This window comes from Suricata suricatta, chromosome 1, assembly GCF_006229205.1.
Source record: "Suricata suricatta isolate VVHF042 chromosome 1, meerkat_22Aug2017_6uvM2_HiC, whole genome shotgun sequence".
In the NCBI taxonomy this organism is placed as follows: domain Eukaryota; kingdom Metazoa; phylum Chordata; class Mammalia; order Carnivora; family Herpestidae; genus Suricata; species Suricata suricatta.
Window position 1 is genome coordinate 147,191,985 of NC_043700.1, and position 23,940 is coordinate 147,215,924.

Sequence of the window (23,940 nt, forward strand, 5' to 3'; positions counted from 1 at the left end):
AGTTTTTTAGGGTAGAGGCTGTGCTTGGCATTCATTAAATCTATTCCTAAGTGTTATATGAACTTGTAAATGTCCTTTCTTCTCAAGGATCACAGTTTTGGGCTGTCTGTTCACCAATATATGAAAACAGTTACCTCATCTATTTTGTCTACTGTCTTACTTGTTTATTCTGGTAGGAAAAGTTTGACACCAGTTACTTCCTATGACTAGAAATGAAAATGCTAAAACAATCCTTCTGGAAGAGACAACATTTTGTTTTTCTCTTTTCTAAGCCTTGCAGCAGACCTCATTCCAGTTACGGTGAAAGGCCTCATGAGTCTCTAGGATCTGACACAATTCACACGCCATGCCTCCCAAGCCAAGTCATCACCTCCCTGTGCGTTGTGGCTCCCCTGCCAGTTACAGTAGGTTGACTGTTGTTCCTCAGACTTTCCAGGCAAAAACCAATGGGTCCTTTGCTCAGATGTCTTTTCTGCTTGTAGCAGTCTTACACAGGTATTTGGTTGATTCTCCCTGCTCCTTCAAATCTGTACACATATCTCCTCCCCAAAGGGTCCACCATAGTCACACTACTTAATAGTTGAAACTTGTCTTTCCTCTGCCTGGATATACCAATCCCTCTTACCTTATTCCATGGATTTTCTTTTTGCCAATAACATCTGTTACCTCCTAATGTTCTTGTAGCTAACTTTAAAAAAAAGTTTGTTCTTTATTGTCTTAGTATAGCATACCTGCCAGTACCTCGCAGACCTTTTACTATATTTCTGCTCTTACCCAAGTGCCAGCTTCTGCATCTTTGGGCTTGGCAGTTTCCTTCTGTTCTGTGTATGACTGAATGTGTGGGGAAATTAACAATCTAAAAGCAGCTCTCAAACAACTTACATGAGTTAGTCCATAATTAGACCACTTCTCTCAGACCTTCTGTGCCGAATTCTCAAGGCTGTGTTTAATTTTTATTTCCCCAAATATCTCCCAATACTAAGTGACAATCTCACATGACAATTGACGTAACAATTCATTACTGACTGATTGGCCCTTATATCCCTAATTCAATTGCCTACTATTATACCTTCCAAAACATCTACTCCTAAATAAATTGTTCCCATTCTAACTCAGAATCTGCTTTTGATAATAAATAAATAAAAGGCTAGAACATCAATTAAAGTATAGGTTTCATGAAGGCAAGGATTTTTTTCTTTTATTACTATTATAATTATTTTAATTGCTGTCTCTCAAATTCCTATAATAGTGTCAAGTTCAAGCACAGATATTTGTGGAATGAATTAATGAACTTGGTAAATACTTTCCAGAGACATACTTTAGTAATGATACACACAAAAAGTATAAGTTTTCATTACTTATGTTTAGAATTTTGAATGCCAAATTTAGAAATGTAAAAGTAAACCTCACTGCTATATACATTTTAAGTTATTTAATAATTATAAATGATTTCTTTAATATTTAGTGATTTTTTTATTTCTAAAGTTTTCTTATGGTTATCTATGTTTATTTTTGGAAATGGCTTGTTCTTTGTAGTTTGGGGGCAGAGATGTAAAATATTTTTCATATTTCCTTCTTTTACAAGTATTTTTCCTTATTTTTAAAAATCTTCCAATATATTTTATGTCTAGAAATTTTATATTTATGTAGTTGGATCACTTGATGTTTTTTGAGATTCTTCCTAAACCTGTACTCCAAATATTAAATTATGTTTTCTTCTAGTATGTTGTCTTTTAAAACTATATTCACTCTTTATTTTACCCAGAATCCATTTGTATTTTAGATTATTGTTTTCCCTCTAATATAGATAGCCAATTACCACAGCACTATTTCTTGAATGTATTGAATTGTATTTGGAAGAATGAGTAGGGTTTTACTAGGAGGGCAAGGAAGGGAAGGCATTTTCAGCAAATGTAATCACATGGAAAAGCCAAAAGAACAATTAAAAAATAGTGGAATCTAGAACCTATAAATAATTTAGCACATGACTGAAAAAATAGTTTGGAACTCTACACTTAGTTCTGGATCGCAGTTCTAATATACTCCTATATCTTTTAAATGAGCAGATGGTGCCTGTGGCAGAGATAGTAATGTTCACCAAGTAGTCCACATGCTCCCCTACATATCCTAGCCTCCCTTGCAGTTATGTTTAAGCCACGTGATTTGTTCTGTATAAAAAACTTCAAGTAGAAATTATGGCGATCCTGTCTGGGCTGATGCAGTAAAGGGTATGAGGCTACTCTAGTCTCCTTTTCTCCTTCTGTGGAGCTGTCAGAGGAGCTGTGTTGAGAATGCTGGAGGAGATGGCAGAAACTTCATCAGCCTAGGATTGTATGAGCAGAGTCCCTAGACAATCCGTGCGGGACATTCAGTGAGGGTGAAAAATAAGCCTTTATTGTATCTGATTTCTAAAATACAGGAGATAACTTTCTGCAGCATCACTTACTTTGTCTTGACTAAAATTGTATCTAAGACCACAAAATCAAATGAAACTCATTATCCTTCACTCCAAACCTATTGCCTCATCAAATTTTCTAATTTTCTGTTAATGGCAGACTGGTTTTATAGAAATGGTCTGAGGATTAAATAAATGAATACATTTGGGGAACTTAAAATTTAGCAACCTCACATCATCATTTTAATTTTTGTTAGTTACTTGGGTGTAGAATCTTGGATTTGCTTTGGCTTAAGCCTTATTCTAATTTCATTAGTTACCAGTATATTTGTTCTATCTCCTAAAATTAGCATTAAATCAATCTGACTTCTGTATCCTCTTTTGCCACCTTAGTTCAAGCTTGACTTAGTCCATTGTAATAGTCTTATAACTGGAGTGCCTTCCATTATAAGGTTAGTTTTGCTATTATAGAGGAAATACAGTCAATCAAATTTCTCTCAAACTTAAATTGTTGAGTGCTTGCCTATTGCATATTAGGGCTAATTTTTCATTTCAGTATCTCTGTGAAGCCCAACTTACAATTAGGCTTGATTGTGCATCAAACCCTACAATATTTTCTCTAACCCTACTATATTTGCTATCCTCGACCCACCTCCTGTATTCTTCTGCTTATATGCTTTACTGAGGTATAAGTGTTAGTTATGCCAATGCTCTAAATCATATTTAAGTTCCAAACTCAAATGTCACCTCTTCCTGAAAGTCTTCCATGATTTTTCTAACTAGAAGAAACATCTACTGAATTTGCAAGGCATATTTCATCTTCCTGAAATTGCTCTCGATATTTTATCACACCTATAAGATATTACATATTTGATATAGAAATTCATCTTTAATTTTTATTTCCCCTTAAAATAGCATTCTATATCTCATGTGTGAATGATATGTGTTTCTTGAATATAGATATGGGTAAAAGCTAACAAATGAGAAGCCAGAAACTTTGCATGCTGAGTTCTGCAAAATCTACATTTCTTTTACAGAATTTAGTTGTTACTTATACTTTAGTTGTTACTCTATTTAAAATCTATTTTTAATTCAAATCATTTTATTAAATCCAGTGCATTTAAATATTAAGTAAAACATTCAAGTTATCTTCTTTTACTTTTCTTTTGTTGTTGTTGGTGGTGGTTATTTGTTTGAAACTTAATTCTTTATTTTATTTTGAGAGACAGAGACAGAGAGTGCGCAGGAGAGGGGCAGAGAGAGAGGGAGACACAGAATATGAAGTAGGCTCCAGGCTCTGAGTTGTCAGCATAGAGCCCGATGTGGGGTTTGAATCCACAGACTGTGAAATCATGACCTAAGCTGAAGTCAGATGCTCATCTGACTGAGCCGCTCAGGTGCCCCTCTTCTTTTACTTTTCTACAAGGTAGTATTTATGTCATTATTTTCTTAACAGAAAATACATGACAAATTTAAATTTCCCTTATAGAAGAGCCTGGATTAAAATATATGTACTGAGGCAACATGAAATAGCGAAAAAAAAAAAAAAAAAGATTAGGGGACACTAAAGCTAAATGCTGCTACACTTTGAAAAGAAGGAGGTATGAAAGGTCCTGTAAAGCAGCTACAATTATAATTGTTAATAAGAAGCCATGAAAGAACAAGAACTATAAATGAGACTTTTAAAAAAGTAGAGAAATATGATAAATTGTGGTACAATGGATAGTCACAATTAGCAAAATGAAAATAATTAAATAAACCGAATGAGAGCACATATAGTGATAAATGAGGTTACACATGTTCAAGAACTCTGTCATTAGCAGTTTCTTTTTCTTGGTGAAGAAAAAAACAAGGAGAGAAAGAATTTCTCAGTGAAAATAAAAGATAGTATCTATGCCCTATTATACTTAATGAAATGGTGGTCTGACAGTGAGCTATCCACAGGGACGATAATCTACAAATAGGCAAATGTCCCTGAATCCTCAGGGATGAAACCTCTGTCGCATGACTGCCACTCAAGCAAGTACTTGGAAGATTTAGGTCACTAAAGACTAACCTTTTTCTGCCTGTGTTTTCCTTTGCCTGGTGTGACTATGAATTACACAGCAGGGAAGGAGTTTGTCTGTGCTCATTAAAGACACAGGATTGAACACATATGGTTTCCAATACCTAAATTTACCTGTGGTAACCCTTTAGAATATTCCTAAGGAAACAGTGACCTATGATACCAGTAATTCTTAAAAAATATACCTGCAGAGGTATAAATTAGATTCAATTTTAGATAAAAAAAAAAAACAATAGAAAAAATTGACTGTTGGCCTAGGAAACATGGCCTAATCTCAAATTCCAAGGTTGGTGTTGTGTCCACATATACCTATGAAATAATGCGATTGTCAGGCCTGTGCTTAGAACTCTCCAAAACTAAGCTTATTAGTATAATTTGTGCAGAAATGGGTATGCTGACGTGTCTTCTTTAGTTATTCCTATTCAGATTAAGTTAGAGCTGTAGACTTAACTTAGAAGTCACAGGTATATGCTCACATTAACAGGCCAACAGTTACTGGCCTTCAGACACTGCTTTTACACTAACACTTATTGTTTTAAGTGGCTCCCTACATGTTAGAATTACTTTGGTATGGGAAAGATGTACTAATCAGGAAATATATATAAATTCTAAAGATACAAGCTTCATAACTGCTATGCTGTTTATGGGTACTAAAAATTACTGGTTTCTAGTTATTACTAAGTTACATAAAGCTTCTTAGCCTAAGCCAAGCTGCCATCTTATTAATTTCTTAAAGATATGATCTAAGCTCTACTCAAATATCTGATACCATTTTTATCCCTATTGGGAGTAGCTACAACTACATATATTTACACTTTGCTCCTTCAACATGTATTGAAAACCTTCTAATGGGAAACATTGCTTTAAGCATTAAGTATAAAATAATTGTATAAGATAGAAGAAGCTCTGACTAAAGATTGTGTTTAGCAGAGAAGGCAGATGATAAACAAATAGATAAATACAGAATAATCTGTATTATATCTTGAATGTAAAACAGGATGATGTGCTAGAATTAAGTTAATTCCTGAATTTTGAAGAGTCATTCATATATCCTAAAATAAAGGCTTAGATTTGAATAAAATTGATGTATTTGAGGGACAGAAAGATGGTGAATATAGTATACTGAGTTGGGGCAGAGTGGTGGTGGATGTGGTCAGAAGTTGGTAGAGGTAGATACTGGGTCTACTGCATGTGCATATGTTATATTCTAAGTGTAAAGGGAAGCTTTTGGTTGGTTTTAAGCAGAGGAACAAATCACTCTGACTTATATTCTAAAAAATCCTTCTGTTTGCTCCATTGAGAATGGATTGGAAAGGGGCAAAAGAGGAAGCAGAGACACCAATTAGAAGTTTGTTGCAATAATCTAGATGAAAGACAATGACTTGGGTGACAACAACAAAGATGATGAAAGGTTAAGTTCATCTGAATTGCTAGGGAGTAGGGTCAGTGGGTGGTGAACGCAGTTCTTCTTAGACATATTAATTTTAAGATGCCATTAGAACCCCAAATAAATGTATCAAATAGATAATGTATGAATCTCCATTTCAACTAAGACCTCAAGTCTGAATGCATACATTTAGAGGTCAAAGGTGCATCATTATATTTGAAGCCATGAGCTAAATGAAATTGTTGATAAATATATGGAGAAAATAATGGATTCTAGATCCAGTGAAAAGTCTAGTGGAAATAGAGAAGCCAGAATAGGAGATTGGGAAATAGTAGGCAGTAAAGAAGGACGAGAACTAGGAAAGGGGTATCTTGGGTATCTGGAGAGAAGAAACCAAAACAAACAAATAAAGCTACAAGAAAGAAAGGATAGCCAGCAGTTTCAGATATTGCTGATTGGCCAAATAATATAAACACAAAGAAGTGATTCTGGGATTGATGGGAAGGGAAATGGGGTAGTGATTATAGGAGGACATTGGGTCCAGAGAAAGTTTATTTTATTCAAGGTTGTCTACATGCTACTGGCAATGCTACCACAGAGAAAAATTGCTGCTGAGGAAAAGAATAGGTGCAGAGATTAAATTGTAGAGAGGGCATCTAACCCCAGGAATTTGGGATTTATTTTGGCTGAATTGATAATTTTGAGCTTGTGCACTGCAAAATTAAGAACAAAACTCAGAATTACCCAGCACAGTAGTAAGCCTGTTAACAACTAACCTGAAAAAGCGAGCCAATGTGATTCATTACATTTCTACAAAAATAAGCACTGTGAATGTGGTTGGCATAGATTAATTTTATCATCCTACAGTGTTAATTTTGTGGAATAAAGTAGTCAAAATTGTGCTAATTTTATATTATTTAATTGGAAAGAGTAATATAGTCAGGGTAGAATTTTTGGGTTTGAAGATAGCTTAAAGAACATCTACTTCTATTATTTCATATTATAATAGGTGAAAACTTGGCTGTAAATTGTCCAAAGCCACATAGAGTAGCTATAGGTGGTGAAGAAGTTGTGAAGACATGATCTTAATATATCTTATCTTTTTATCCTTACCCAAAAAATACATAAATATAATGGAGTATGGTGATTCACATCTGGGGAGTGTTCTAAACATCCAGATACTTCTTTGGAAAATATGCTTTTGTTTTACTATAAACAATTGGTGTGTGTGTGTGTGTGTCATACATACACACAGATAGAGCTTAGGTTTTTCACCCTCCTCAATGTTCTTATAATGTGTTTTCACAATATATCTCCAGAGATATAAATTATGAAATAGTAGCAATACTTAACAACTGCCTTTTGAAGTGGTATCTTTACTCATCAATCCTATTTTTTAGAACAGCCATTTACTGAACACTGCTTTCATGCTACACTCTCTGTTTACATTACCTGGAAACTTGACAGTTGTCAACAGGATAAGTTTTATTTTGCAATATTATAGGTTTAGGAAATTGAAATCTAGAGGTTTTCAATAACGTTCCTAAGCTCACTCATATTCATTGTTGGTGGCTGAATCTAGATTTGAACTTGCATATGTCTGATTTGAAAATCTCAATATTTTCCTCTTGCAACATACCACCTATGTCAATGACTGAATTTCCAACTGCAAAAGATTATGCAGTCATGCATAAGTGCCCTTAAATGTGGGTCACTTTAAAATAATTTTTATTCTAAGAGAAAATGATATAAAAGAGGAAAGAAATTTTAAAATTCTAGCATCTTAGAGGTGCCAGACATTAATTTGTCAGTAAAAGGTATAATATGACAAAATCTTATCTCTGGGTTTGTGTCCTTGCTTAGCAACTTAACATGTGTGTAATTTTAGGCAAATTGCTTTCACTCTGAATCTGAGCTCATCATCAGCAAGAGTTTGTTATAATAACTACTTCAGAGTTTGTGAACTTTAAATTACACATATTTTGACAGTACATAAGGGCATAATGTGCTATTCCTCAAAACTTGAGGGTAAGAACATATTGAGAATAAAATTACGGACAATCCACCTACAAGTAAGATTTATCAGAAGAAATGAAAATTCCTATAGAACAATAATTTAATGGTTGAACACACTGGAAGATTTCAATTCTAAACAAGTTGTAGGCGCTCCAGGTTTAAGCCCTTATTTAACAGAAAAAAAAGTTGACATGAGAGAAAGAATCTACAGAATTATTTGAACCATTAAAATAAGAAGAATTTAGTTTCATTATTTTCCCAGGATAGCATAAAAATGGATTTGAATATTCTGAGCTGAAGATGTGTAGATTGTTGAGAAGTAGGGATAGATAGCCAGGCTTCACTGTAATCAAGTAAACTAAGTTTTTCAAGTTTATTTTATTGTATTGCATTAAGAAATACACATGGAGTAAGATCATATTAGAAAAATAAGTAACATGATGTGCAGTTATTTATTTTTCCTAAAGGGTATTTGAAGATGTAATTGACATACTTAAAACTGCACCTATTTAAAGAGGACAATTTGGTAAGTTTTGGTATAAGTATACACCCACGAAATCACTACCATGATCAATATAGGAATTGTAATCATCACCCCCAGAGTTTCTCCTTGCCTGTCTATAATCCCTTTCTTCTGTCTTTGCCTCCTACCCCCAATCACCAAGAACTCTTCTGCTTTGTCACTGTAAGTTAGTTTGAATTTACCATAATTTTTCACAAATGGAGTCATGCATAATTTATTCATTTTGCCTGGCGTTTTTAATAAACTTAACCATAATTATTTTGAGATTATTCATGTTGCATATATAGGTACTTCATTTTTTAAAATACTAGAGGACTATTCTATTGTACAGGTTATTACTGTGTTTTTATCCATTTGTCTATTGGTGGATACTTGTTTTCAGGTTTTGACTATTACACACAGTGTTGCTATGAAGATTTATGTGCAAGTATTTATATGCTGTTATGCTTTCTCTTTTCTTGTTAAATGACTAAGAGTGAAAATACTGTTAAAAGTTAGATATATATTTGACATTTTAACATACTTCCAAAGTGTTTTCCAAATGGGGGAGGAATATTTCACATTCTCCCCAAAAATATAGGTGAATTCCAGTTGTCTACATCCTTACCAACATTTGGTATGATCAATATTTTAAAATTGAGAAGTTTAAATATGTGTGTAGTGGCATCTTTTCATGATATTAATTTGTTTCTCTAATGTTTAATAGAGCATCCTTTCATAAGCTTATTTCATATCCTTATGTTATCTTTTCTGAATTATCTGTTAAAATATGCTCATTTCTAAATTGAGTTGTCTATAATCTTATTATTGAATTTTGAGAACTATTTATCCATTCTGGATAAGTATCTTTTACCAAATATGTGGTTAGAAAATGTTTCCTGCTAGTGTCGTCTTGTCTTCTCATTCTTTTAACAGAATCTTTCAAACAGAAGAAGTTTCTAATTCTATGATGTCTAATTTATAATTTTTTAATAGATGGTACCTTTGATAGTGTACATAAGCTTGGATAAATGCTTAACACAAGTTCAAAAGATTACTATAGTCTTCTAGAAATTCAATTATATTTTTAATATGAAAATTTCAAACATATGCAATCTAAGGGAACTGCTTGCATTCATCGCCTCTTTTCAACAGTAATCAACTCATGTCCGGCCTTGTTTTATGTGGATTCTTTCCCTCTTCCACATACTCCCAAGTTATGAACATTTTTAAAGCATATAATTGATGTATAGAGATAAGTCTGCAAATCAGTAAGTGTATAACTCAATAAATGTTCACAAAATGAAAACATTTTACTGCATTTTCATTGTATGTATGTGGATATATTCAGAATCTAAACAAAAATTTAAATATTACCAGCTCCTGAGAAGACATTCATATTCTCAAAGGAATCTCTATCCTTTCACTACCATGTATGAATTTTGCCTGTGGCTAAATTTATATAATGGAAACATACAGTATATCCTCTTTTACATCTCAATTATTTTGTTCATTGTATGTTTATTAGCTTATCTGTGGTGTTGCTCTGAATATATATATTTTTATGTTTATTTATTTATTTTGAGAGAGAGGAGAGAAAGCAAGCAAGCATGAGTGGGGGTTTGGGGGAGAGAGAGAAAGAATCCAAAGCAGCCTCTACACTCAGAATGGAGATGAAAATGGGGCTCAATCTCACAACCACAAGATCATGACCGAGCTGATATTGAGTAAGATGCTTACCTGACTGAGCAAACCAGGTGCCCTGTTGCTCTGAATATTCTTATGCATTTTGTTGTTATTATTGATTATATACATACATTTTTTGTTGGTTACATAGCTAAAGAAGGAATTGGTGGCTGATTGAGTTCACAAATGATTAGTGTTAGTGGACACTGATGGTTTTTATAAGTAGATGCACCAGTAATGTATGAAACAATAGTGTATCCACGCATACCACATAATATTCTGAGTAATAATTTTTTAAATCATCTAATTGTCTTGTTAGTGTATAATTAATGAAAACGATATTGTTTTAGTCTATTTTTACACTTAACTGCCATTTGCACTTGTTTTTCATGAATAATTTCTGTGAACTTGTTCAATCCTTTGGTTCAATCATTGCATTTCTAGAACTGCAAAGCTAAAGATTGGATCCTTCAATGAGGAAATTGACCAAGTCTTTCTACTCTCTGATATTTCAACAGAATGTTATTTGATCTCGCTAGATAATATTTTTGGTTCATTTCATTATAACTGCAATAGTTTTAAAACAATAAAAAAACAAAGCAGTATCCTAAATCTTGGTACATAGATGTACAATAAATGTGATTCTCCTCCTTCTGTTACAGTAATCTTTTTACAATTTCCTTTAGCATTTTCATTATTGTTAACATCTAGTCTTTTACAAAAAGTGCCTCCATGGCCACAGCTTTAGTACTATCTAGACAAAAAGTAGAAATCCATTGCCATGTAACCCTTCAAGTTTCAATGACAAATCAATACCACATCTCTATGAAACAAGTATATTTTAACAGTGTTTTCACAAAGGACCTGACCTATCCCATCTTTATGTAAGTTTGGGACTAGTCCAAATTGCAGTATAGATCTGAGTAAAATGTTCCCATGTGAAGAAATACTGTTGAAGGCTTTGAAATAAGCTCGTAATAATAAGAATAAAATAACCATTTTGAAAACTCAAGTAACTCACTGTTGCTATTGCAAATAAACCAGTTACTGATTTATGATTTTCATTATATTGAACAAAACTATTTGATTTGCATATAGACTATCGTATACTTAGTTATTATTTAAAAACTATTGTTATTTTTGCATGTTCATATCTGTCTAGATTCGATATTTATTGGAGGTAACTTACAGAAAGTCAGAGAATTCAGTGAACGTATAGTAGTATAGTGTAGTCTAGTGTTCTGAATGACTTTACTTATTGCAACTTGTGAATAAATATTTTCATATTGGATAATGAAAGGCTAAGTTGATTACAGGTTATAAACCAATTAGGTGGCCTGAAGTGATTGAGGAATACAAGATTAGAGCAGAAGCAAACATGAGGACTCATTTGCACATAAATAATATAACCAAAGAGATATAAAAAGTAAAGCTACTTCTTTTTCTCAATGCATTCGCTAATTTACATGTAGCGCTCTATACAAGCTTATTAGAAAGCAAAGGGCAAATGATAGAACTTGATCCTTTGATATTTATTGATCCCAAGTAAGTACTAATTATTGTTGGAGATACTCTTAGGGGACAAAAGGAAATTTAAAAAATTATATTTAGATATAAATATAACTGGATATTTAGATATAAAATGTTTAGGATAGTGGCTCAGGCATTGGCATTTTAAAAAAGCTCCACAGAGAATTCTGATTCCAAGGATTGGTTTGCCATTCAATTCACTTTTTTTCCCCTGTGTCTGCCATATGTCGGTGGCACTAAATTCTAGCAGCGACACGCCAGAATTATTGTTCTCTTCTTCTTTGGCAGACCGATTACATTTCTCAGCCTCCTTTACAGTTAGGTATGGCCATGTGGCTGAGTTCTAGCCAATATGGTGTGAGCGGAAGTGATTTGTGATTTCAACAAGGAAGATATTTTTATTAAGGCTTACATGCTCTTCCTTTTTTTGTCAGTTAGATGCTTTTTCCATGACCAACTTTTATAGCTAAGAGTTGAAGATTTCAGACACATCATCAATTCATGTCCCTAAATCAATGTGTGGAGCAGAAGGAACATTTCTGCTGACATGGAAATTGCTTGTGAGCAAGAAACAAATTTGTATTGTGTTTAAGGCATTATATAAATGTAGAACTATTTGTTATAATTAACCAGCTCTAACTAATATAGTACCCAGCAATCTACTAGTTACTAAACTAAAGGCATTGTTTCTGTCCTTTAAGAGGATCAAAGTCTAAAAGTAAAATAAATAAATAAATAAATAAATAAATAAATAAATAATGATGATATCATGTGAAAACACATTTAATAAGATGAAAAATATGGATAAGCAAGCAATTTTTCTGAGGGATAGAGGCAGGGAGGGTGGATGATCAAAAAACTCAGTGAGTCATATAGAGAAGAGGTATTTTGGAATAAGTCCTAAAGAATTAATAAGACTTTACTAGGTAGATAAAACAGTTTAGACCAAATGTTCAGGCACATAGAATTACCAAGGTACTTAAGTGAAAAGGACTGGTGACATAGCAATAGGGGCTGATGGATAGGTACAGACCGAACTGTGATCTTTATACTACGCTTTGAAGTTTGGAATTTATTCTGAAAGTAATCAATAGACACAAGTTTTGGAAGAAGTAATAGAATTAGTAGAATCAACTCTGTTTTGAGAAATAGTACACTCAAGGAAGAATGGAGACAGAATATGACTAGGAAGTTATTTTATAAGGTTTATTTATATAATAGAGAGAGCAGAGGGAAAGGGAGAGAGAGAGAGAATCCCAAGCAGGCTCCACACTGTCAGTGCAGAGGTCAATGTGGGGCTTGAACCCATGAACCATGAACTTATGACCTGAGACAAAACCGAGAGTCGGATGCTCAACCGAGTCACCCAAGTACCCCTGGTTAGGAAGTTTTGAAAAAATGTTCTGGCATAAAGTGATAGAACTAGGATAGTGACAATAAGTTGTCTAGAAGATAGATGCAAGAGATCTTTGAAAGGAGAGAAGGAGGGATTTAGCAAGGAATTGAATATCTGGGTCATTGGAAAGTTTGTAGAATTGCTTCAAAGTCTCAACTTGGGCAAATGGGCACTGAGAAAGTTAACTTAATAGAAACAAAAGTGTAAATGGATTTATTTTATCAATCTCTTAATATATATCTTACCAAGTAAGGTATATGTATTAACCTATTGAAACCACACAACTAGTTTACAAAGTTAGTACTATTTTCCTGCTCTTTGCAGATATAGTAACTGAGGCTCAGAGAACTTAAAAACTTGCTCATGATGATAATAGGCTAGTAGATGGAAAAGCAGGATCTGTGGGTGTAGCTTAGAACCAAGATCTTAATTATCACACCCTTATGCCTCCCCCCCAAAAGATGGAAAATTAATTTTTGATACGATGAATTGTAATTCAAATGACTGTGAGTCATTTGGCTGGGAATTTGTAGACAGTTTAAATATAGCTATCTGTTTTGTGAAAGGACAGGCTCAAGCATAGCTATGATGGTTGAAGATGTAGAAGTAAATGAAATTCCATAGTGAGAATGCTTATGATGAAGAAATAGGAGGATTGATGAGGTTATATTAGTGAATACAAATATTTATGGACATGGCAAGGAAAAAACCCACTAAAAGTGGTAATAATCAGCATCCTAGGAATCAAAAAATTTAAACAGAGCTGGGGCATCTGTGTGGCTCAGTCAGTTAAGTGTCTGACTCTTGATTTTGGCTCAGGTTATGATCTCGTGGTTCATGAATTTGAGCCCTGAATTGGGCTCTGTGCTGTGTCAGTGAGAAGTCTGCTTGAAATTCTCTCTCCCTCACTCTCTGCCTCTCCCCTGCTCTGCATTCTCTCTCTCTCTCTCTCTCTCTCTCTCTCTTTCTTCCAAAAATAAATAAACAAAAATAAATAAAATGAGAATCAAAAAGGAAAGAAATTGATGCCATGGACGGCTAGGAAATGAGATTTTCTTAAGGAAGAGATGATAAATGTGCCAGATGTAGCAGAGTCTTCAATTAATATGAAAGTAGAAAGAAATCAATGGTGACTATTGCCAGATTAATTTTAATACATGGCAATTGAATATGAAAGAGTTGGAAATTCTTTTCAGGGAGAGGTAAGAAAATAAATTGAGGTAACAAAAATATCCCAAGACTTGAGAAGATAGAAGTCTCCAGGGAATAAATGATCAGGACAAACATAATTTGAACCTGTTTTCAAGATTTACTTCCACAATTTTTCATAATACTGTCAATCTCCCAAAGTCTTAATTATCTGCAGAATTTTGACTCCAGTTTATAGCATTGTGTATAAAAATCTATTTTGTCATATAAACTTCAGTAAGAGTGTTTCCAGTTATTTTATTTTAATCTTGTCTTCTGAATTTTACTCTCATTCTTTTTTTATGAGAGAATGACTATGGCTATTGTCCCAAATCATTTACCATGTCTGGGAACATTGCTAATTTCTAATAATATAAACCAACTTCCAGAGCTACGGAAATGCTAACTGGACAGAGTTGAAACCTAGTGATCCATTATAAGGTTTTAACTTAAAACCAGAGAAACCATTGGGATTGAAAGAACTTGGTCCAATGGAAAAAGCTGATAAATCAATCTTTCAGCTTAATGGGTTAAAATGTTTTTTAAAGATAAAGATCTATTACTTTGTATAAAGACTAACCTAAATAATAGTATGTTGGCAACCAAATTAATAAAGACTTCTCCATTTTAAACTGTTAAATTGTATTCCTCTGGTTTAATATTTTATTAGACTGGTAATGGGTAAGTACTAATAAATGAACATGAAATCTCTGGGAGTTTTACATGAAAGAAAACCTGCACATGAGATATCCTTGGAAGCTGGCTTTTGATTTTGGTTTATATTGTGGTGCGTGGGAGAGGGCAAGAAAGCAAATGGTACCTATGAAATTGCCAATCTCATTTTCTTCATTGTCAATTTATTGTTTTATATATTTATTGAGGCTGATCAATTAGGCCACAGAAATGAAAATGGGAAACATTTTTTCTTCAAGAAAATTATACAGTAATGGTAAACAAATAGTAAAAAAAATAAGGAGGGACAGTGATAAACTAGTTCTGAAATAAATGGGTCTGTTCTCATAGATTATACTGTATTCTCAATAAACAAATCAAAAAGTAAATAGCTCTTAGTAGCTGATTATATTCAAATCTAAGGGAAGTTAGAGTAGGGGTTAGTACTGACATGACACAAGGAGAGATGCTGGCGGATTTCCCAGCAAGAGCATATAATGTGATGTGGCATTTGTGTGTCTTTACTAGTTGTATCAGATCATCTGGAGCCTGAGGAACAGTAGAGAGAAAGTAAATAGCAATTCCTGGGAAATGCGTAAGTTATTAATAGACCTAGCCAAAAATTTAACTACAAAATGGTGAAAGCTGAGGCTAGTGGCAGAAGTTTAGATAAAGAAAAGGAAGAACTGAAATCACAAAAATATATATGGCAATCGTTAAACATATAAAATAATATATAATATTTATACTATAATAATACTACATATTTATATGTAGTAATAATATAATGATTAAATATATCTATCTATATCTATATGATCTTTATCTATATCTATCTATGGCAGTAGGTTATAGATAAAATGAAGGAAGAGGGAGATGTCCAGACCTCCAAATTTTTGTCTTGGGTAACAGTCAGAAGTAAAGGCAGAGATAAGTTTAGGGGATATATGTGGAATTGAAAGTGCCTTTGAAATAACTGAATGTTGAGTGTCTTAGTCCTTTTGGGCTGACATAACAAAAATAATATACACGGGATGGCTTAAACAACAACTTATTTCTCACAGTTCTGGAGGCTGCAGAATCTAAGATAAAGGTTCTGATGTATTGACCATCTGGTGAGGACTGGCTTCCTGGTTCTCACCATAACCTCACGAGGTGAAAGAGGCAAGTAAGCTCCCTGGAGTCTTTTATATAAGAGCACTAGTCCCATACGTGAGGGCTCCATCTTCATGATGTTATAATTTTCCAAAACCCCTCTTCCTTTTTTTTAAGTTTATTTATTTATTTTTGGAGGGGAAGAGAGAGAGAGAGCACAAATGGGGGAGGAACAGAGAAAGAGGAAGAAAGAGAGAATCCCAAGCAGGCTCCACATTGTCAGTGCAGAGCCCAATGCAGGACTTGAACCCAAGAACTGTGAGATCATGACCTGAGCCAATCAAGAATTAGACGCTTAACTGACGTGCCACCCAGGTGCCCCTAAAAGCCCCTCCTCTTAATAGCATCACACTGTGGCTTAGTTTTCAACGTGTGAATTTGTGGGAGACATTAAGTCTATAGCACTAAGGTAAGCAGTCAGCACTAAAAATTGACTTACACAACTGCTGATGGATTTCACACTATCGATCAATAGTAAACAACTTAGACTTTATTAATATAAATAGATTAAGAAATACAGCTGTACAATCCAAGCAAGCTTTCCATTGAACAAAAAACAGGAAAAAATTTTAAGATATAGTATTCTCAGTCATATTTTACCATGGCCTTGATAGCAGGAAAATAACTTCAAGATCTGTAATAAGAGTTGTTTCAAAATATAAACCAAAACATAGTTTGTGAATTAGAAAACTTGATAATCAAATAATCCTTAAAAGTGAAAAAATTAAACATAAAAATTATGTTCTAGTGGAAAAAAGATAAAAGATAAATAAATTTTAAAAGAATGCATGAAACTTAAAGAAGTTAAGTTCACTTAAAAGAAGGGAATTTATTTAATTTTCATAAAGGAAGAGTGAATCAGAAGGAAGATAGCCAAAAAAAAAAAAATCAAATAAGAAGAAACATTGTATGACAGCCAAAAACAAAACAAACATCCAAACTTGTTTCTTAGTTACTGGGCAGGATTGACAAAAATGTAGCTTTATTAGATATTTACTAATGGCATGTCTTTATTTTGCAAGGGTAAACTAGGAGTTACAGATAAACTAAACCAGAATCCTAAAAAATCCCATACATTGAACAAAAAAATAAAAAACAAATATAACAAGACTGAGGTCTGGATTGGTTTCAGATATCTCATATGGTAACAAAAGTTCAGATGACAAACAGAAATAATACGGATTTTTGAGTCTTTTGATTTCTATACCCAGAGAAACTATCTTCCCTTTGGGAAGCAGATTTTTCAAAAACATGCAGTTGATCCTCATTTGTGGGTTCTGTATTTTTAAATTTGCCTAGTCAGTAAATGTATTTCTAGCCCTGAAATCAATACTCATAGAGCTGCCATAATCTTTCAGGGATATGCACATGTGCAGAACAGCAAAAAATTTGAGTTGCCTAATGCAAATTTTTCTGGTTGAAGTTAGACAAGATGACACTCTGCCTTGTTTCAGCTCTCATTCCATAAAAAGCATACTTTTAACAGGCTACTTAGTGCATGTTTTTCACTTTTTTGTGCTTTTGTTAATATTTTGCTGTTGGAAATAATTTCTAAGGGTAGTGTTGAAGTGCCATCTCTTGTTTCAAAGTGGAAGAAGCTATGATATATACTAGATAAGCTCTATTCAGGTATAAGTTATAATGCTATTACTGTAAATTCAATGTTAACAAATCAAAATATATTAAATAATTGTCTTTAAACTGAAAGTATGTATTCTTGGGGTGGTAGAAATACTGTGACATGGGGATCACAATAACCTAAATCTGTATTTCTGTTAGGAATAATGATTCAACATTCACTGATTCTGTAATTGCAGCAGCTTTATAGGACCTAACTGCTGCAGATAACAAGAATTGTTTGTACTTGTGGACATAAAGGATCATTCGTTTCTGGGAAGCAGTCTAAAGGATGAACAGACTTCAATTACAATGCTGATGAATCTCACAAGCTATATGTTAGGGAAAAGAAGCCAGACACAAAATAATATATGCACTATGATTTCATTCATATAATCTTCAAAACCGGGTCATACTACACTGTCATGGGAAAAGTCTGGACAGTGGTTGCCTTTGTGGGGACATGTGATCAGAGAGAGTACAAGAAGTGTTTCTTGGATGTGGGAATGTTCTGACATTGATGTAGATGCTTGTTACATGGATGTGTTCAGTTTCTGAAAATTCATTGATATGTACAATCATGGTTAGTGTCCTTTTAGCTGTATATGTTGTACATAAAAAATAGAATATGATGCAAAGCAAAAAAGAGTGATTTATATTTATATCAATATAAATGGATGTCAAAATACTAAGCCAATAAAGAAAATTGATGATAATATATATAATTTATATACTTTTTAAAAATTGTCAAAAGTCTATATGAGTCAATATTGTTTAAATATAAATAGGCTTATGTTAAAATTATGATACAATGTGTGCAAATGATAAACATGAAATACAGGAGAGTAGACAATTTGGGGAGGAGAAGAAAAAATTAAGCAAAAGTATTTAGATGCTTCTAATATTATATAATACTTTATTTTTAAAGTGTATGTTTGATACATAGATGATCTACTTATCTATCCATATCTTGAAATAATTTCATATTTCTGATAAACTGTTTCATTATCTTAAAAAGGTACTCGTTAAAATAAATCTTACAGAAAATTCCTGATTGCTCTACCAATGTAGGCAGCTCAAATATAAAAAAGCATTGTTTATTTTTTATTTTATTTACTATTTTTAAAAAATTTAGGGCTTCTGGGTGGCTCAGTCGGTTAAGTATCCCAACTTTAGTTCAGATCATGATCTTGCATTTTGTGAGTTCGAGCCCCGTGTTGGGCTCAGTGATGACCAGTCAGAGCCTGGAGCCAGCTTCAGATTCTGTGACGTCCTCTCTTTCTGACCCTTCCCTGCTTGTTCTCTGTCTGTCTCTCTCTATCTCTCAAAAATAAACAAACATTAAACTATTTCAAAGTTTTTAAACTTATTTTGAGAGAAGGAGAAAGAAAGCATGAACAAAGGAGGGGCAGAGAGGGAGAGAGAGAATCCCAACCAGGCTCAGTGCTTCCAGTGTGGAGCCTCAATGCAGGACTGGAACTCATGAATCAAGAGATCATGATGTGAGCCAAAATCAAGAGTCAGATGCTTAACTGACTGAATCACCCAGGCACCCCCCAAAAACATTATTTAAAAGCAAGTTAGCACTTCTTTATGACACTAAGGAACAATTAGGGGCTAGATACAGTTCCAAATAAGGAAAAACAATTTCCTAAATTTATGTTGGTCAAAAGAGTGAATAAATGCCCAGGATGGCTTTGGGGAGGTGGGTAACCTCAAGAGATGTTTAACTATACAAAGCTCACAACATCACTGACTGGGCATTTAGCCATCATGTGACTGTTAATTGAATCCTGAAACAATATAGTACAAATGGACCTGGCAGAATATTATTTACATGTAAAGACTTTCCTGAGTTATTTCAATCTCAGTGTCTGCATTTATAAAACTGATATTGAAAAGCATATATCACATGAACTAGTAATGAGGATTAAGACAGAAAAAACTGAAGCTTAAAAATTTCTTGGGACACCTGGGTGGCTCAGTTAGTTAAGTGTCCAACTTCAGAACAGGTCATGAACTCATGCTTCATGAGTCTGAGATTTGCGTTGGACTCTGGTGTCTCTGCCTGGGATTCTTTCTCTCTTCCTCTCTGTCTATGTCTCCCCCCATCATCTCAAAATAAATAAATAAATAAACAAAAAATGCCACATATGGGGCACCTGGGTGGCTCAGTTAGTTAAGCGTCTGACTTTGGTTTAGGTCATGATCTCATGGTTCGTGGGTTTGAGCCCCGTGTCGGGCTCTGTGCTGACAGCTCAGAGCCTGGAGAATGTTTTCAGATTCTGTGTCTCCCTCTCTCTCTCTGACCCTCCCCTGCTCACGCTCTCTCAAAAATAAATAAAACATTAAAATTCTTTTTTAAAATGCCATATAATTTCTAAACAATGATTTAAAATATTTGTTAACCATAAGTTTTTAAAAATTCGTTCAACAGTATATAATTGTGATTTGATATAATACTAAGAGAGATTGTTTTTTTGTTGTTGCTGTAACAATGCCAGATAAAACAAGGGGTAGCTCCTAATTCATGGTAGGAACAGTTAATTCATGTTTCTCTTGCTTAGTTTAGATAGAATCCATTCCTCTAGGACAATGGAAAAATGGGATTGGAAGGATTCTCTTCCTCTCCCCAGGCTCATTAAAAAAAAATTGACCACTTGCATAGAAGGATGCTAAACTAAATGGATCATTAATATGATTTAGAATAGCAAATTCTCTCTTTTAATGCTCAGAAAAACTGTCATTCTTTGAGATATGACCTTTAGCCTGGTATTCTTGGGGACATGCAGTAATCTGTCAACAGATTTGGCATAATGATAACTCTTATTCCTAAAGTTGTTTTGCGAATTCTCTCTTCCTTTAGTGGTTTAGCTAGTTATTTATCACGCAACTCTTCCATTTCCAATGACTCAATAGTACATGTTAATTTTTATAACATTAAGTATAAAAATAATATGTCATAAGAAATCAGTAAATAAAGTAAATACTGTTTTAAAAACTTTTCTTGACCTAACATGCTTTATGTTCCCCATTCGCTTTTGGCTACTAAAATGTTATACAAAGGCTAAATAAGACAGATTTCCAAGGAGCTGAGTTGTAAATTCTTGACATATTATTTGATGAAGGTAAATAGTGTCATTTTCTACCTTATTAACTTCATGTGATAAACAATCTGATCTTAAAAAATTTATTATATTTGGAAGAGAGAAGAGATAGCTTGTTTAGAGTCCGACTATCCATAATTTATTGGGCCCTTCTGTGACTGCTATGCACCTCAAACTCTGATCTGTTAATGTTATCTAATATTTGGCTAATGAGGTATATATTTTTTCTTTATCTAAAAGTGTGACAAAAGAAGACTAAGAGATGTTTTCCCAAAGGGCAATAGAATTTAGGAATCATCAGATAAATAAATCAGTTGTCTTCATCTTTCTTTCTTGCTTTCTTTCTTTCTGGCAGCAATCCATTTCTATTTAAATCTGTTTATAGATTATCATTATCCTAGTTCTCTTATAGTTTTTCTTCTTATGGTAACTTCCATCATTTCCAAGCAACATGGGTGGATTTGACCTTGACATTGTTAATCTTGGCTGTGCTTTGCCACAACTTTATCTTCATTTCCTCCCTCACAGCCTCAGTAAATAGACTGTGATTAATCAGGCAACCTAATGATTTTTAGCTCATATTTTTTTGAGCCTAAGCAGCCAAATTACTTCTTATATCTCTGAGAATTATTAAACAGGATGTCCATTAACATTAATGCATATGTGTGACATTTTTCCTATAAGGACACTGAGCGTATATATTCTATAAGGAAGGATAATTTCTCTAGATTAGTGGTCCTCATCATTTATTGTTTTCTGCAGAGACACACTTGACAGCTGATACTCTCATGACCAACATGTTCCCAAGGAGTTACACTGGAGGACTTTCAGTCCCCCATGCAAGTTCACTCTTTTCTAGTCACTCATGAACTCCCACTAAATAGCAGTGAGTTACAATTAGAGGAATAACTACAAATAACTTTATTTAAACACTTTTTTTGCAAAACAACTTATTTGGGAAAAGCAATGCTATGAATATCATTAGTAATCAATCAGTTTACATGCTCTTTTCTCACCAGTATGGCCGGCCAGTATTTTACCCAGAGTTAAGCATTGTGGCTCTGGATGATGTTTATGACTGTAGACCTGAAGTCAACACTGAAAACTCAGAGATTGGTCAAAGGGCTACTTCTGCATAGCTCTTTTTATAAAATATACTGTTTTGAAAGTAGTAATGGCTCACTTTAGCAAACTGGAGAAAAGAAAAGTCCAATTCCTAGACTTCTTGTGACACCAGTAAAATGATAATAAAGTAAAATAATAAAAGAACTTACTATGTTCTTGCTTTTGTTTATACTAAGACTTTCAACTCTCAAAATGAAAGAAAGAGAACCTTCACAACCTGGAGGAGCCTAAAGCTTCTGTGGGCTTGATTAGTAAAAACAAACAAAAGCAACAACAAAAAAGTGTTTCCCCATTATAATGAAATCCTGATTACTGTAGGAATTATTTGCCTGATATATCATTTTAGGCCACATGTGTTTTTACATATTTGATAAATTAGTAGGCATCATGTTTGATTAAAGTTCTTTGACATTTGCTAGTATCCCATTCAACAATAAATTGTAAAGAAAGGTCATTTAAAACAAATTTTTACATCCTTTTAAATATACAAAGCAAATATGAGCCACAGAGACCATAAATCTAATAGAAGGGATTCATAAGAAAAGGGCTAAATTCATAAACCCTTAAAATCAGTATGCAAAATTATAGGTATAGGCATACATTTGGTGAGAAAAGAGTTTATAACCTTTATGGGTTCTTAAGCAGGTTCATGACCTATTAAAAAACTAAGGACCAAACACTACTTTAAATTAATGCTTTTTAAGAGACAGAATAACAATTTTCTTGGAGACCAGGGAATGAAAAGGATGTAAGTTAGATTGTTTTCCAGCCATTCTGACTGAATTTGCCACAATAGTATTTTGTTTTTAGTTGAAGGAATTGGGCACAACACACATAATCACAAAAGTGTTCAAAATATCAAATGCACACAGTTCTAGAGCTAATCATCTTGTGGGCACTTTTATGTTGCATCTCTACATTGATTTGGACTACAGTTTGGCAAACTATGGCCCATGGTCCAAATCTGACCCACAGTCTGTTTTTTATATGGTCTGCCAGCTAAGAAAGCTTTTACATTTTTTAAAGAATTTGCAACAGAAAGCCCATGTGTCCAGGAAAGTCTATATATACTGTGATGATATATACTTTCTGGTCCTTTATAGAAAAAATTCACCATTACCAATCAGTGAATTAGACAATGCAGTAAATCTTTTGGACAGTAGCTAATATTTATTAAGGACCACAAATTCCCTGGCTATGTCCTGGAGCTGGTGATACATCACTGAGAAAAAAAATAATAACCCAGATTATTTGCTTTTACAAATCTCATTTAGAGGTTAGAGGACACAAAAACAAAGTAGCAGATGAATAAATTGTATAAGTATATACTATGTTAGAAAGTCATAAATACTGTGAAGAAAAATGGAGCAGAATATAGGAATTTGGAAATTTTGAAGGTCAAGTGAGATTAGCTCTTTAAAAGGTGGTTAGAGTTGACCTCATCTCAAAAGGTGATATTGGTGCAGACTTGAAAGAGATAAGGTAAGTAAGGCCTTGCATTTTGGAGAACAGGAGTAGCACACAGTACAAAGACGGTGAGGTTGTATCTTATGTTCAATAAGGGTGGAGGAGAAGGATTTAAAATTGACTTTTTATATTGATAAGCCAAGTTCCCATCTCTCTCAGGCATACTTTATCTTAAGCATGCATGCTTTAAATTTTGCCACAAGTAAATCTATATATTATGAAAATTCACCCAAGCGCAATGAGTTGCCTGGGTTTCTGAATTAAAATGTTATCTGAGAGAGCCTGGAGCACCTCCTTAAGTAGTGGCTGCTGGTGGCCTGGTAGAAGACACCACCACCACAGCGCGGTGGGGTGCAGCAGAGCCTGAGGGGAGCGACGCTGGAGGAGCTGAATCTTCTTCACGCACTGGATCCATGTCAAGGCAAGAAGCAGGCACAACGGCTGCCTCCTGGGTCTTTGCTTCTTGGCGAAGGTCGGTAGTGTCCCGGGTTCCAGAAAGATGGCCTGTGGAGGATACAAACTGAAGAGGCCTAGAGGGTCCCTAGGGGCAACAGAGGTGGCAGCTGGTGGAACCCCTCTGGCCTCCAGCAGCCCGTGACCGCTTGAACCTGCCAACGGCCACTGGATTGGAT

At 34.0% G+C, this 23,940-nt stretch overlaps 1 pseudogene; it reads left to right on the forward strand.

Moving 5' to 3' along the window:
- The first annotated feature begins 346 nt into the window (after positions 1-346).
- Positions 347-23,940, forward strand: part of LOC115302007 — a 53,112-nt pseudogene continuing 29,518 nt past the window's right edge.